The following is a 17,251-nucleotide window of genomic DNA, read 5'->3' on the forward strand; positions in this document are numbered from 1 at the left end:
GTGTCCGATTGAGTGGGCGATTTAGTTTTTTCCACGGCATCTATGTGGCTCCTAAATACCATCTCCGACAATAGGATCATAAAAATTATAATAAGCTCAGCCCAAAAGGTATGACTTCATTTCCATTGGTTGGAAAAAGATCTAATGAGTAACCTTTTCTGAATTCACGTAATATTACCTATCAAACGCTAGGCATGTCTGAGGGCAGAAAAACGTGTTCTGAACTATCTGTTAAATAATATGATCTATTTTCATAATGTGTATCTGTTTGTATATTGGTGCTGATCAATATATATCTATATTATTCAGGGACTCTGGTAACCGGTACAATATACAATACACTCAGTATAATTTTGATCACATAAAATGATTATCTATATGGATAAACGTATAATTCTTGTATATCCTATGACAATGATGGCGAACCTTGGCACCCCAGATGTTTTGGAACTACATTTCCCATGATGCTCTTGCACTCTACAGTGTAGTTGAGCATCATGGGAAATGTAGTTCCAAAACATCTGGGGTGCCGAGGTTCGCCATCACTGTCCTATGAATACTTATTTATCTTGGAACAACACATGCTATATGTATATTTTTATGCAGATGTAGTCATGATTTATATGTCTTTCATAACAGTGATTGTTTCTTAAACCAATTCTTACTTCTAATTTGTTCTACATCAAAATATTATATTTTTACCTTATGCCAGATTAATCATTGGGTCAGCAGACACTAAAGTCATAGTTGTTTCTATGACCTGGAATATAATATATAATTTGAATGACTTATAATCATATGCATTTTAAAATATCACTGAGTAGACAGAATTATGTCTCTCAGAAATGTTTGAAAAGAACTTTGTACAGACACAATTAATATTTAGATAGATTTTTAGCTGTATAAATAATACCTGGAGTCTAAACTATGGGATATCTGCATAGATGGTATGATTTTCAATAAACGATTGCCCTAAACGTATAACCAAAATGTAATAAATCCTTTTAGGCATATTAGGCACATTATGACATTCATTATAGAATGTCCATAGATATAGTTGATGTATTTGGATTCTTACATAGTTTAGGATTTTAAGTAGACAAGCCTGATATTTATTAAAGTGGTTCTGCACCTTTAAAAAAAAAAAATATTAAAAGCCAGCAGCTACAAATATTGCAGCTGCTGACTTTTAATAAATTGACAATTACCTGTTCCAGGGTCCAGCGATGTTGGCGGCAGATGACGAGCGATCGCTCGTCTCTCTGCTGCCCCCGCCGCCATCCTCTGTCAGGGAATCGGGAAGTGAAGCATTGCGACTTTACTGCCCGGTTCCCTACTGCACATGCGCGAGTCGCGTTGCGCGTCGCTGCTGGTCCCCGCTGTGTCCTGGGAACTGTGTGTTTCCCAGAACTCAACGGGGGGGGGGGGGCAGGGCATCTGCGGCGGTCTGATCCCGGAAGTGGGTGCAGATACCTGGATTATCCAGGTAACTGCACTCCCCTCCCCCCTGAAAGGTGCCGATTGTGGCACCGGAGGGGGGGAGGGATCAGATGAGCGGAACTTCCAGTACTGTGGAACTTTAAGTATTGTCTCATTTACCATATTTAGAAGTGTCAACCTGGGTAAACATCCGCCACAATTTTCTTGTAAGACATTGTTTGTGGCTCGTCTCACCTGGAAAAACAATGGTGTTTTCTTATTCTTTCACTCATATACGAGTAATCCTTCATTGCAGGGTTGGGTCTCTTTATCTACCCACCAAAGACATGTACAATTCTTTTGGTTTCTGCCTTGCAATTAGTTTGGTTATGTAAACTCGGATGGTTTGGGAAATGTATGAAGTCAGGGTGACCTTTAGTTCACCGCCATGTTAAGACCTAACCGCTTTGCAACCATATATCCCTATCCTAAACTTATGAGAGATGGTTATTTCTTCATCATAATTACAACAAATTCTAGAGCACTTCATGCTTCCCTCTGCTGACCAGCTTTATGGAGATGCTGATTTCATTTTCCAGCAGAACTTGACACCTCCCACACTGCCAAAACTACCAATATCTGGTCACATGATCATGATAGCACTGTGATTGATTGGCCAGCAAACTCGCCTGACCTAAACCCCATAGAGAATCTGTGGGATATTGTCAAGAGGAAGATGAGAGACACCAGACCCAACAATGCAGATAATCTGAAGGCCGCCATCAATGCAAAATTAAAATCCAAATCAATTACCAAAAAGAAGACAGCAGTGCTCACCGTATCTGCACATACAAATACTAAAGGAAGCGGAGCTGTAGTAGAGAATCCAAGCCGAGGTCTGTAGATCAGTAAAGGTAGATAACAGGAAGGGGTGATCCAAGAGAATGGTCAAGGAAGTTGGGTTTGTCAGGAGCAAGGTAACAGGTCAAACAGCAATCAGGAACTCAGGAACAAGCTGAAGACGATCCAACACTGGTATCAGGCAGATACACTGTTTATATAGGGCGCCATGCGCCAAGATTGGCTGGACGTGAGTGTGCGTGTGCGTGAGTGCGCCCACGTGTTTGCATGGGGTGTGCGAGTGCGCGCATGCGTTCTTATTGAGTGCGCGCATTCGTTCCGGAACTCGTTCGCCTCTGTCGGGGACACCGCGCATGGCCATTGAATGGGAATTAGCCACTGCGGCATGGAGATGGGCATTAGCACTGTGAGTTCTCTGACAATGTCCATTGGCATTAGCGGAATGGGAATTAGCCACTGCGGCACGGAGATGGGCATTAGCACTGTGAGTTCTCTGACAATGTCCATTGGCATTAGCGGAATGGGAATTAGCCACTGCGGCACGGAGATGGGCATTAGCACTGTGAGTTCTCTGACACACAGAATTCCCTAGGGCAATACTTTCTGAGTGCAGGCCCAGCCCATCCCCCCCATAGTTCCACCAATCTTTGGTGACCACTCAACTAACTTGTCCGGCACCTGGCCATTCCCCCATCAGTCAAGGCTCTCATTCCCTATATGGGCTCAAGAGGCCTTCAGAAGCAGGATCCATAGTGAAGGTCAAGGAACACGTCAGGTAAGCAACAGGAAGAACATGCGGGATCAGTCAGGATACAGGACACAGCTGAAGATCAGTCCGCAAAGGATACGAAGGATACAAAGGATCAGTGAAGATCAGTCAGCAAAGGATACGAGAATGAGCTCCCTTTAAATAGCATGTCTAGCACAAGAGGAGATGTGTCTGCGCACGTGCGCATGCGCAACCACACACCTGTTAGCCGTTCTTCTGGGGATGCCATGTGCCAGACATCTCACAGGGATTCCCTGACACAAAGGAAGCAATACAAAGAGAACAGGAGACTTTTTCAAAAAGTATATGGAATCAGGAATATGAAGTGCTGGGGTAATAAATACTTTACGTGGTTGGTTCAGACAATGGATCCAATGGTTGATTACATGCAAAAAAATATATGTATTGACAGCACAAGAAAGGTGAATATATGTCATAGTCTTCAACTCAAATGAGTTTTAGCAGATAAGTAGAAATGTCTTTTAAAAAGGCTTGGATGTTTTCCTAAAGGAACAAAATCTAAGAGGTTTCTTGGGTTTCTAAAGAAAATGATTGTAAAATATTGATCCGTGGCATTTATCTGATTTGCCATTAGGGATCAAGAATTAGTTTTTTTTTTTTTTCCTATTAAGTGCAAGATGTACAACACTTACAATGATCTTCCATCTTCCTCTGGATCCTGTTGGAGTTATAAAGATGAAAATGTTTGTGCTAAAATGTTTGATTTCATTGCAGGTGTTGATGATGGACATCCTGGTCTGGAGATCTGATCTCAGCTTAGATATGGGACCCAGGGGCCCGGGACCCATAAAAAGAGGGGGGGGGCAGAATTATCTGCTATGGTGTGGCTGTTTGAGATTTTTAGATTGGGTGGGAGGCAGACAACCACCCCCCAGCGCTACCTTAAGACCCCCCCCACCCCCCCCGTGCTGCCTGCCGTTCCACCAGCACTAACCCCATCAGCATCGGGGATTGGTGGGTACATCGGACGGGGATCAGCGGATGGATCGGCGGGCACATCAGGCTGGGATCGGTGGGCACATCAGGCGGGGATCTGCGGCACATATCGGCGGGGGGATCGGGGGGCACGTCAGGATCGGGCTGCAGCTTCCTCTCCTCTTCTGCCGTGTAATCGGGTTGACGGGTTTCAGACCAGCTTCCTGATTGGCCGGGATGATGATCAGTGTTGCAACAACAAATATTCTTTCACCTGAGTGGGCTCCGGACGCAATTCTCTGCACCCCGAGCCCACCCTATTTTGAAGCCTATTAGAGCCTCAGGTGCTTCAAAATACACCCCCCCCCCGCCTATCCCCGCCATAGTAATTCATGCGCCACGCCCCTTTAAGGATACCGGGCGCATGAATTGGATAGAGTGGGCAGCGAAGGTGTTAGTGGGGGGCGACACCCCACGCGGCCGCAATGCACGGGCTGCCCCTGCTGCACAGCCTTATTGCTGACTGATGCTCTTGGGCCTCCCCTACTCTCCTCCCCTGCTCCACTATAAGCCCTTGTACACACGGTCGGAGATTATTCCGATGGATTAATAACGGAGGAGGTCCGGAAGTGATGTTGCATACACACGGTCGGCCTAAGTAGTCGGAAAATCCGATTGTACGTAACATGATGAAGTTATTTCGTTACGACGGGACTACGTTCAGGCTAGTAGCCAATAGCTTTGGTCTAGGAATTTGATCTGAGCATGCGTGGCACTTTGTCCGTCGGAGTGCGCTACACATGATCGGAGTATAGGGCTGCAACTAATGATTATTTTCATAATCGATTAGTTGGCCGATTATTGTTTCAATTAATCGGTTAATAACATTAAAAAAAAGTGTGGTGTATAATTTAGTTAATATGTAAAGTTTAAAAAAAAAACGATTTATTCTTTAAGCGGGAGTCCACCAGGACTCCGCGTTTTTTTTTTTTTTTTTTAAAAGCCAGCAGCTACAAATACTGCAGCTGCTGACTTTTAAATAGTGACACTTACCTGTCCAGCGCGCCCGCGATGTCGGCACCCGAAGCCGATCGCTCGCTCGTCTGGCGGGTCCTGCCGCCGCCATCTTGGGTATGGGAATCAGGAAATGGAGCCTTTCGGCTTCATTTCCCGGTTCCCTACTGCGCATGCGCGAGCCGCGCGGCGCAATCTGGACGGTCCCCGCTGCCTCTGGGAGCTGTGTGTTTCCCAGCAGGCAGCGGGGCACTTGCTGAAGGGGGCGGGCGCTTGCGGAAAGGGGCGTAACGTACGCCCCTTTCCGCAGAGAGCTAGCCCGGAAGTGGGTGCAGTTACCGGGATTATCCAGGTAACTTCACCCCCCTCCCCCCTGAAAGGTGCCGATTGTGGCGCCGGAGGGGGGGGGGATTCCGATGAGCGGAGGTCCATTTTAGGGTGGACCTCCGCTTTAAATATCTCTATATGCAGTGGTGAATATAAATAACCAACTATATGGTTAGGGAGCAAAATATCTAATCCACTCTGAGAATAACAGACAGAAGAGATATACTGTATATATTAGAGGAGAGATATACTGTATATACCATTAGAGGAGAGATGTACTGTATATACCATTAGAGGAGAGATGTACTGTATATACCATTAGAGGAGAGATGTACTGTATATACTATTAGAGGAGAGATATACTGTATATACCATTAGAGGGGATATACTGTATATACTATTAGAGGAGAGATATACTGTATATACTATTAGAGGAGAGATGTACTGTATATACTATTAGAGGAGAGATATACTGTATATACTATTAGAGGAGAGATATACTGTATATACCATTAGAGGGGATATACTGTATATACCATTAGTGGAGAGATGTACTGTATATACCATTAGAGGAGAGATGTACTGTATATACTATTAGAGGAGAGATATAGTGTATATACTATTAGAGGGGATATATGCTGCATATACTATTAGAGGGGATATACTGTATATACCATTAGAGGAGAGAGATGGTGTATATACCATTAGAGGATATATAGTGTATATACTATTAGAGGAGATGTACTGCATATACTATTGGAGGAGATATATACTATTAAAGGGTCAATCTGGTAAATATCAACAGACTCTAACTTTAACCCCATTTTGTTATTGGCTGATTAATCGATTATGAAAATATGAATCAATTAATTTCATAATCGATTAGTTGTCGATTAATCGGTTAGTTGTTTCAGCCCTATCGGAGTATGTCCGATCGGAGCATTTTGTCGAAAAATATTACCGGCAAGTTGGTCCGTCGGATATTCCAACGGAAACAGTCCGAAGCAGACCACACACAGTCAAAATATTCGACAAAACGCTCCGATAGGACACATTCCGACGGAACCTCCGACCGTGTGTACAAGGGCTAAGAGAGGACGGTTGGATGGGAGGGGGGGGGGGGGGGCGGGGCACAAAAACTGCAGCTTAACCATATGCATATAATGTCCCTTAACCACAAGTCCAAATGAACCCTAACAAGTATCTGTTGAATTCGGTACCATGAAAGTCCCAAATTGTTGGATATTATCTGTCTAATATAACATTTTATTGGCTCGTACTTTACACGCCCTCATTGCTGTTTTTGCCCTTTTTATTGGGCCGCGCCTAATTCTGTTCCTACGAAGGTCTCTTCAACTTCCGATCGATTCCAGTAAGGTGTCACTGGGGTTATTGTACCCATCCAGGTAATAAGCCGACGGTGGAGATTTACAGGCGACTTCCATCTCCAGCACATTTTGTTCTCTCTTTTCATTCAGTAATTTTAGAAGCTCGGTAGATCATCGGGAACTGACACCAAATAAAGAATATTTACACCCGGTAATATATCCAACATTTTTATGTTCTACTCCCTAATATATGTTCGCTGGATTTTTATATATTTTTTTTTTTTTTTTGCAAAACTGTACTGGTGTAAATTATCCCCTTGGAGCTTTTGGAATATTTTATGTTTTCTCGCCGTGTTTTCTTATTATTCATCGCAAAAATTAATTAGGAATAATAAATATATATTGACTTGGAGGGGGAAACGTTGAGTTCCTTTTCTTTGCCTGTGATCCAGAGACGGAGGTGAAGAAGAGAGAAGTTTGTATTATGGTGAAGAAGGCGCTCTGTGTAATTCCTGGAAAATTTGGACATATCGGACGCGCTGGGTTTTCCTACAAAATCGAGTCATGAAAGTAAGGGAAAACTGTAAAGTGTGACATTTCATTTGCTCTCCGTATCGTAAAAAATATAAAAAATTTTTTTTTAAATAAATGAATCGTCAAAAACTCTTGTGGAGTCTTTATTCACTTTTTACACATTTTTGGTGAATGTCTAGGGGTACATTTGTACCGGGTTCTAGGGGCCCCCCACCCGGAGACCCCCCACAACCACCAGCCAGCGTTGTGAGGAAGAAGCCCTTGTCCCCAGCCCCCCCCCATATTGAGGGCATGTGGCCTGGTATGGTTTGGAGGTACCCCATGCCATTTTTTTTCCTGGCTGCATGCTTGGATAAGGGTCTGGTATGGATTTTGGGGGGGACCCCATGTCATTTTTTTTTTTTTTTACATTTTGGTCCATACCAGACTCAAAGGGCCTGATATGAGGGGGAGGACGCTCGCTCGTCCCCTCCCTTTCCTGATCCGCTGGCTGCGTGCTGGGATATGTGTCTGGTATGGATTTTTGGGGGCCCACACCATTTTTTTTTTACATTTTGGCATGGGGTTCCCCTCAAAATCCATACCAGTCCCAAAGGGCCTGATATGGGGGGTGTTTGGCAGGTTTCCAGTTTTGTGTGGAAGAGGCCCTTGTGCCCAGAACCCCCCCCCCATATTGAGGGCATGTGGCCTGGTTCTGGGGGACCCCATGCCATTTTGTTTCCTGGCTGCATGCTCGGATAAGGGTCTGGTATGGATTTTGGGGGGACCCCATGCCATTTTTTTTTGACATTTTGGTCCATACCAGACCCAAAGGGCCTGTTATGAGGGGGAGGGCGCTCGCTCGTCCCCTCCCTTTCCTGACCCGCTGGCTGCATGCTGGGATATATATAAAAAAAAGGCTTCCCCCTGAATGGGTGGGATTTTAAATGAGCATTTAAAATCCCACCCATTCAGGGGGAAGCCTTTTTTTTGATAAGTATATAGGGATTGGACCACTTCACCGTTATTTGACCCATTTTCAGTTCTGTTCTCGTTTGCATGCTGGGATATGTGTCTGGTATGGATTTTTGGGGGCCCACACCATTTTTTTTTTTACATTTTAGCGTGGGGTTCCCCTCAAAATCCATACCAGACCCAAAGGGCCTGATATGGGGGGGGGGGTGTTTGGCAGGTTTCCAGCTTTGTGTGGAAGAGGCTCTTGTGCCCAGAACGCCCCCATATTAAGGACATGTGGCCTGGTTCTGGGGGACCCCATGACATTTTGTTTCCTGGCTGCATGCTTGGATAAGGGTCTGGTATGGATTTTGGGGGGGACCCCATGACATTTTTTTTTTTTTACATTTTGGTCCATACCAGACCCAAAGGGCCTGATATGAGGGGGAGGGCGCTCGCTCGTCCCCTCCCTTTCCTGATCCACTGGCTGCATGCTGGGATATGTGTCTGGTATGGATTTTGGGGGGCCCACACCATTTTTTTTTTACATTTTGGCGTGGGGTTCCCCTCAAAATCCATACCAGACCCAAAGGGCCTGATATGGGGGGGCATTTGGCAGGTTTCCAGCTTTGTGTGGAAGAGGCCCTTGTGCCCAGAACCCCCCCCCATATTAAGGACATGTGGCCTGGTTCTGGGGAACCCCATGCCATTTTGTTTCCTGGCTGCATGCTCGGATAAGGGTCTGGTATGGATTTTGGGGTGGGCCCCATGCCATTTTTTTTTTTACAGTTTGGTCCACACCAGACCCAAAGGGCCTGATATGAGGGGGAGGGCGCTCGCTCGTCCCCTCCCTTTCCTGACCCGCTGGCTGCATGCTGGGATATGTGTCTGATATGGATTTTCGGGGGCCCACACCATTTTTGTTTTACATTTTGGTATGGGGTTCCCCTCAAAATCCATACCAGACCCAAAGGGCCTGATATGGGGGGGGGGGTGTTTGGAATGTTCCCAGCTTTGTGTGGAAGAGGCCCTTGTGCCCAGAACCCCCCCCCCCATATTGAGGGCATGTGGCCTGGTTCTGGGGGACCCCATGCCATTTTTTTTCCTGGTTGCATGCTCAGATAAGGGTCTGGTATGGATTTTGGGGGGGACCCCATGCCATTTTTTTTTTTTTTTTTACATTTTGGTGTGGGGTGTCCCTCAAAGTCCATACCAGACCGAAAGGGCCTGGTGTGGAAGGGGTTAAAGAGGGTTGCAGCTTTTAAAATAACTTTTGAAATGGAATCAACATGTTAGAGCTTGTATGAGGTTTTAATGATTGGCATGTTGGATTTATACTAGAAGATACGGGAAGTTTAGTATGCTTTTTATTTTGCTTTCCTTGCTCCACATTAACATGCTAACATATACAGTAGATAAATAGATAGATAGATAGTAGAGCTGGGGAAAAAAAAATCGATTTAAATCTTGATTTAACTTGAGAGGTCAAATCGATTCAAAATTTCAGCAAACCGATTTTTTTTTTTCGCCGCCGATCCTGAGGAGCTGCAGGCAGGAGTTTTTAGGTGAGGCCGCGGCTTCGGCCTAGTCCGCGAAGCCGCGGCCTTGCCTACAAAAATCCTGCCTGCAGCTCCTCAGGACTGATGCAGTGTCCATAAAAAAAAAAAAAAAAAAATCGATTCAAATCACGAAATCAAGTTTTTTTTTTTTTTTTTTTAAATCGCAGATTTTTTTTTTTTTTTTTTAGAAAATCACCCAGCTCTAATAGATTGATAATTAGCATTATCTCCCTAACTCAGTCTTTTTCATTGGAATGATTTTAGGTATCTCGGTGACTCGGCTCTCTGTAATCCAATCACAATGACAAAATACAACGATGCCTTTTTGAATGCTAATTCACATTTCTGCCCCGAGAATTTTTCCATTTACATGACAATGTAAACAATTTGCATTATTATGAAAAAATAAATAAAAAATCTATTATGCTAAATGGCGGCAATGGAGAAATAAAACAAGGAAGCCGTTTCTCTGTGTTGATTCTGAATGATGGGAACCACAAAAAAATCACAGCTTTCAGTTTAGGGAAGAAAAACTATTATGGGAATAATATACAAGATGTTTATTTCTGGAGTCTTTTTATTTTTTTTATTTTTTTTTTATTAGAGTTCTCCTTTACACCAGGGCCCCTATTAGTGCCCCTACATTAATATATATATAATTTTACATACTGTCACCAGTCAGTGTCCCTGGTCACCATCACACCAGTTATACGATGGCGCTGCACTGGTGACAGGATGTAAACAAATAAAAAATAATGTGAAAAAAAATATATATTTTTTTCTCTATTTTCCAAATACTTGTGACAAAAAATGACAACTTCAAAAAACTCGCCATGCCTTTTACTAAACACCTTAGACTGTCTACTTTTCAAAAAGGGGTGATTTGGGGGGTATTTGTCCTGGGGGGTGATTGGGGTTGGGGAGTATTTGTACTGGGGGATGAATGGGGGGTATTTGTCCTGGGGGTGATTGGGGGGGTATTTGTCCTGGGGGGTGAATGGGGGGGTATTTGTACTGGGGGTGATTTGGGGGGTATTTGTCCTGGCGGGTGATTTGGGGGGGGGGGTATTTGTCCTGGGGGGTATTTGTACTGGGGGGGTGATTTGGGGGGTATTTGTCCTGGGTGGGTGATTTGGGGGGTATTTGTACTGGGGGGGTGATTTGAGGGGTATTTGTCCTGGGTGGGTGATTTGGGGGGTATTTGTCCTGGGGGGTGAATGAGGGGGTATTTGTACTGGGGGGGTGATTTTGGGGGTATTTGTCCTGGGGGTGATTTGGGGGGGTATTTGTACTGGGGGTTGGCTGGCTTCCTGGGAACGCTGATGTCTGTGGCGTAGGTGGAAAGGGGCCATACTAAGCAACATTGCTTATTATCTAGCCCTGTCCTGGTTGGGCTCATTTGCTGGATACCAACCCCTGTCTTTGATTGATGAAGACGCTTAAACAGCCTTAGGCTAAGCTTTATGTTATCCTAAAGTCCTTTCTACAAAAAAATTTGCTGCAATACTTTTAGCGTTCCCAACACTAATCCTTTACATCAACTTGTAATTGTCACTATGGGTGGGACCTAAGGCTTGGCTGTTACATTCTCTCCTCCCGTTTGTGGGAGGGCTCCACCGACTGTGGGCTTGTGTATGAGCCAGGGCTACTATTCATTCTTCTTTGGGTCAAAGAATTTATTCCCCTGAAGAAGCCATGATTATGGCGAAACATGTCGGGATTCTCTTGACCAACAACCTAAACTGAATGGATTGAATTTTTATCTATGTATTCTGGTATTTCTTGTAAAAATATCTGGCTTTACACAGAATATTTTATTTTAAAAATGTTTTTTCAATAAAGCTTTGTTGTATTTATAAAAAAATTTCTATGTATAATATTTAAACTCTTGGGACACTGGTCATTTTATGACATAACTCTATATCCATATTGGCACCGTAATAATCCCACTTACCCTACATTCATACTCTCTATTTGTACTGGGGGGTGATTTGGAGGGGTATTTGTACTGGGAGTGATTTGGGGGGTATTTGTACTGGGGGGTGATTTGGGGGGGTATTTGTCCTGGGGGTTATTTGGGGGGGGGTATTTGTACTGGGAGAGCAATTGTTCAACAGACCTTCTTCAGTATAAAATACAAGGGTTTAAAGATTTACAAGTATGTGGGGACACGTTGGTGTGGGGACACGTTGGTGTGGGGACACGTTGGTGTGGGGACACGTTGGTGTGGGGACACGTTGGTGTGGGTACACGTTGGTGTGGGGACACGTTGGTGTGGGGACACGTTGGTGTGGGTACACGTTGGTGTGGGGACACGTTGGTGTGGGGACACGTTGGTGTGAGGACACGTTGGTGTGGGGACACGTTGGTGTGGGGACACGTTGGTGTGGGGTTGGACGTATTCCTCGACCGGTTTTCGCGGCTGTATGCCGCTTCCTCAAGAGGCGTCGCCCATAACATCTATAAAAAGACATAATCTTTAAAACCATTTTATCAAAAATTCATTCTATACTATCAAAAGCAATTAGTAGAACATTGCACCTGGAGTATTTATATAGAACCTTTGTGACTCCCCCAGAGAAATCAACCCTCGGTGGCAACACTTGAGACACCCTACACTGGGGTGACCCCCTAGGGGGCGAACATCAAAGAATGGAGAGATAAAAAACAGCTATGAATGAAATAATGAAACTTGAATCAGTTGAATAATAAATCTCAAGCACTAATAAATTGCCCCCGGACGAGAGAAATATTGAGGTGCTTAAGATGAGAATAAAGAAGGGGAAAAGGGGGAAAAAAGAGGAAGAAAAGGGGATTATTTATTTATAGTTAAAAAAAAGCACCCAAATAGCCATGGCAGACACCAGTGTAGTCCATGGGTCAAGATAAGCAATAATTTAGAACGTTTGTATACTAGCTGAGAATGTTATTAACGTACCCTATAAGGGCCTTGGAATTAATTGCCAACCAGGATAGGCAACGTCCTTTAAGAGTAGAGGCCCCCAAGGCCAACTGGCCTAAGCTGACAGGTCATTCGGGGGTATCTACCAACAAGGATCTAAATAGAGAGGCAATATAGATAAGAATCAATACCGTTGTACACTATTCAAATTAATTGGGGTAAAAATTTCCAATAAATCATTATTGACAAATGTCAGTAATGAGAAAGGTGAGGCCAATCTGGCACCACAACAGCCATCAAGCCTCACCTCCCATGCCATCCAAAAGAAAGATAAAGTCTTGATACCAAAAAGGAAGAAAAAAAAAGGGAGAACAACCCATGTCTCTGTAAGCCCTTGTACACACGGTCGGACATTCCAACGGAAAATGTCCGATCGGACCATGTTGTCGGATAATCCGACCATGTGTGTGGGCTCCATCGGACTGTTTCCGTCAGGAATATCCGACCGACAAAATTTTAGAGCTGGGCTATAAAATTTTCCGACAACATGGTCCGATCGTGTGTAGAGAATTCCCGATCGGACAAAGTGCCACGCATGCTCAGATCAAATTCCTACACCAAAGCTATTGGCTACTAGCCTGAACGTAGTCCCGTCGTAACGAAATAACGTCATCACGTTCCGAACGATCGGATTTTCCAACAACTTTGTCCGACCGTGTGTATGCAACACCAGTTTCGGACAAAATCCGTCAGACAAAATCCGGCGGATTTTGTTGTCGGAATGTCCGACCCGTGTGTACAAGGGCTTAGTGTTACCTTGTTATATGGAATACAACATCCAGTCCTGGTTGGTGCCGCTCTAACACTGCGCTCGAACAAACGCCTTAAATGCCCCAACCCAGAAGAATAGTGACGTCACAACGGCGTCCCACAGAACCAACAACGTTCGTAGTGTGCATGCGCCAAACAAAGGCTGCGTGCACAACGCCCTGACGCTGAAGGATGACATAGTCAGCGTCATAAGGAAAGAGGAGGGATGGGGAAGCGCGCCCACTGCAAAGGACGCCAGCCCTCCCCAGCCTGACGCACGGGCAGGAACATTTCCGGGTCTGGTCCACCCAGTGCGTGCGCGCAAGTCAGAGACTGCGCACGCACATTCCCTTTAAGGTAATAACACTACTTTGTGTCATATAAGGGAAAGAGAGGGCGGGCCCGCCCCGCCCAGATTATATTAGAGCTAGCCCACCTTCTCCTGGATAACCACGAGTCCGCCACGGGGGGGGGGAGAATAAACTCCTCAAGCCACCTCAATTGTATGTATTACTGGGGGGCACGCTCCATTGCCATTTCCCTTTAATTTGGTGCAGGCCCCCCGGGTATTTATGATTCATTGTTTATATTTTGTGTAAGTGCTTGTCTGAACCTGTGTGGCTCTCCCTGATGGCCCGGGTGGGGGGGGCTTGAGGAGTTTATTCTCCCCCCAGTGGCGGACTCGTGGTTATCCAGGGGAAGGTGGGCTAGCTCAAATATAATCCGGGCGGGGGTGGGGCCCCCGCCCGCCCTCTCTTTCCCTTATATGACACCAAGTAGTGTCATTACCTTAAAGGGAATGTGCGTGCGCAGTCTCTGACTTGCGCGCGCTCACTGGGTGGACCAGACCCGGAAATGTTCCTGCCCGTGAGTCAGGCTGGGGAGGGCTGGCGTCCTTTCCAGCGGGCGACACTTCCCCATCCCTCCTCTTTCCTTATGACGCTGACTATGTCATCCTTCAGTGTCAGGGCGTTGCACGCGCAGCCTATGTTTAGCGCATGCGCACTACGCACGTTGTTGGTTCTGTGGGACGCCGTTGTGACGCCCCTATTCTTCCGGGTTGGGGGCATTTAAGGCGCTCGTTGGAGCGCAGTGTTAGAGCGGCACCAACCAGGACTGGATGTTGTATTCCATATAACAAGGTAAAACAAGGTAACACTAAGGCCGCGTACACACGGGCGGACTGTCCGCCCAACTTAGTTCGTCAAACAATCCGACAAACAGTCCGCTCAAAATTTGCATGAACGGACTTGACCACACACGATGAACGAACAGTCCGCTGAAAACGTGCGTGATGACGTGAACGGCACGTACGACGGGACTAGAAAAACGACGTCCTATACACTGCAATGCAACCTTCCGCCGTGTAAACCCTTTCTGAGCATGCGCCATACTTAGTTCGTCCAACTAGCCTACTCACGAGCGGACTGTCCGCTGAAACCAAGTTTGGACGGATAAAACCAAGTTTCAGCGGACTGTCTTACGGAAATTCCGAAAAACTTTGTTCGTCAGACTGTCCGCTGAAACTGTCCGCTGAAGCCCACACACGAGCGGATTGTCCACTGAAACACTGTTCAGCGGACAAAGTTGGGCGAACAGTCCGCCCGTGTGTACACGGCCTAAGGCCGCGTACACACGGGCGGATTGTCTGTCCAACTTAGTCCGCTGAACCGTGTTTCAGTGGACAATCCGCTCGTGTGTGGGCTTCAGCGGACTTTTTCAGCGGACTGTCTGACTAACAAAGTCTTACGGAATTTCCGTAATTTTGTCCGTTCAAACTTGGTTTTGTCCGTCCAAACTTGGTTTCAGCGGACAGTCCGCTCGTGAGTAGGCTAGTTGGACGGACTAAGTATGGCGCATGCTCAGAAAGGGTTTACACGGCGGAAGGTTGCATTGCTGTGTATTGGACATCGTATTTCTAGTCCCGTCGTACGTGCCGTTCACGTCATCACGCTCGTTTTCAGCGGACTGTCTGCTCATCGTGTGTGGTCAAGTCCGTTCATTCAAATTTTGAACGGACTGTCTGTTGGATTGTCTGACGAACTTAGTTGGGCAGACAATCCGCCCGTGTGTACGCGGCCTTACAGAGACATGGGTTGTTCTCCCTTTTTTTTCTTCCTTTTCGGTATCTAGACTTTATCTTTCTTTTGGATGGCATGGGAGGTGAGGCTTGATGGCTGTTGTGGTGCCAGATTGGCCTCACCTTTCTCATTACTGACATTTGTCAATAATGATTTATTGGAAATTTTTACCCCAATTAGTTTGAATAGTGTACAACGGTATTGATTCTTTTTATATTGCCTCTCTATTGAGATCCTTGTTGGTAGATACCCCCGGATGACCTGTCAGCTTAGACCAGTTGGCCTTGGGGGCCTCTACTCTTAAAGGACGTTGCCTATCCTGGTTGGCAATTAATTCCAAGGCCCTTATAGGGAACGTTAATAACATTCTCAGCTAGTATACAAACTTTCTAAATGATTGCTTATCTTGACCCATGGACTACACTGGTGTCTGTCATGGCTATTTGGGTGCTTTTATTAACTATAAATAAATAATCCCCTTTTCTTCCTCTTTTTTTCCCCTTCTTTATTCTCATCTTAAGCACCTCAATATTTATTTTGTCCGGGGGCAATTTATTAGTGCTTGAGATTTATTATTCGACTGATTTAAGTTTCATTATTAGCTGGTTTTTATCTCTCCGTCCTTTGCCCCCCCCCCCCCGTGTTACCCCAGTGTAGGGTGTCTCAAGTGTTGCCACCGAGGGTTGATTTTTCTGGGGGAGTCACAAAAGGTTCTATATAAATACTCCAGGTGCAATGTTCTACTAATTGCTTTTGATAGTATAGAATGAATTTTTGATAAAATGGTTTTAAAGATTATGTCTTTTTATAGATGTTATGGGCGACGCCTCTTGAGGAAGCGACATGCAGCCGCGAAAACCGGTCGAGGAATACGTCCAACCCCACACCAACGTGTCCCCACACCAACGTGTCCCCACCCCAACGTGTCACCACACCAACGTGTCCCCACACCAACGTGTCCCCACACCAACGTGTACCCACACCAACGTGTCCCCACACCAACGTGTCCCCACACCAACGTGTCCCCACACCAACGTGTCCCCACACCAACGTGTAAATCTGTAAACCCTAGTATTTTATACTGAAGAAGATCTGTTGAACAATTACTGCTTTGCTTTTGATGTATATTTTGTATTGTCCCAAATATGTGTTAAATAAATGTGATATCAATTTTTTTTATTATTTGTGATTATTACATCTGCAATAGTCCCCATCATCACGCTCAAGGGTACTATTTGGAGGAGCCCTTATATGAGCTTCCCTTCATTCTCTCACACTTTGAATGACAATTGCGCGGCCATCTAACACTGTACACCTGTGATATTTTTATCATTTCTTTACCTACAGAAAAAATAGAGTTTTCTTTTGGTAGTGTTTCTGTTAAAAAGTGTTGCAAATAAATTTTGACCAAAATGTTTTCTGGAAAGTTACGGAGTCCACAAACTATGGGATTTATATCTGAAAAGCAATCATGATGTCCCGACGGACAATCTCATATCTTAAGGCCAGAAAACCCCAGGACAGTACAAATACCCCCCCTAATCACCTCCCAGGACAAATACCCCCCCAAATCACCCCCCAGGACAAATACCCCCACAAATCACCCCCCCAGGACAAATACCCCCACAAATCACCCCCCAGGACAAATACCCCCCATATCATCCCCCAGTACAAATACCCCCCATATCATCCCCCAGTACAAATACCCACCAAATCACCCCCAGTTTTTTGAAGTTGTCATTTTTTGTCACAAATATTTGGAAAATGGAGAAAAAAAA

The sequence above is a fragment of the Lithobates pipiens genome, unplaced genomic scaffold, assembly GCF_037356315.1.
Source record: "Lithobates pipiens isolate NorthernLeopardFrog02 unplaced genomic scaffold, aLitPip1_a1.2 Scaffold_18, whole genome shotgun sequence".
Classification (NCBI taxonomy): Eukaryota; Metazoa; Chordata; class Amphibia; order Anura; family Ranidae; genus Lithobates; species Lithobates pipiens.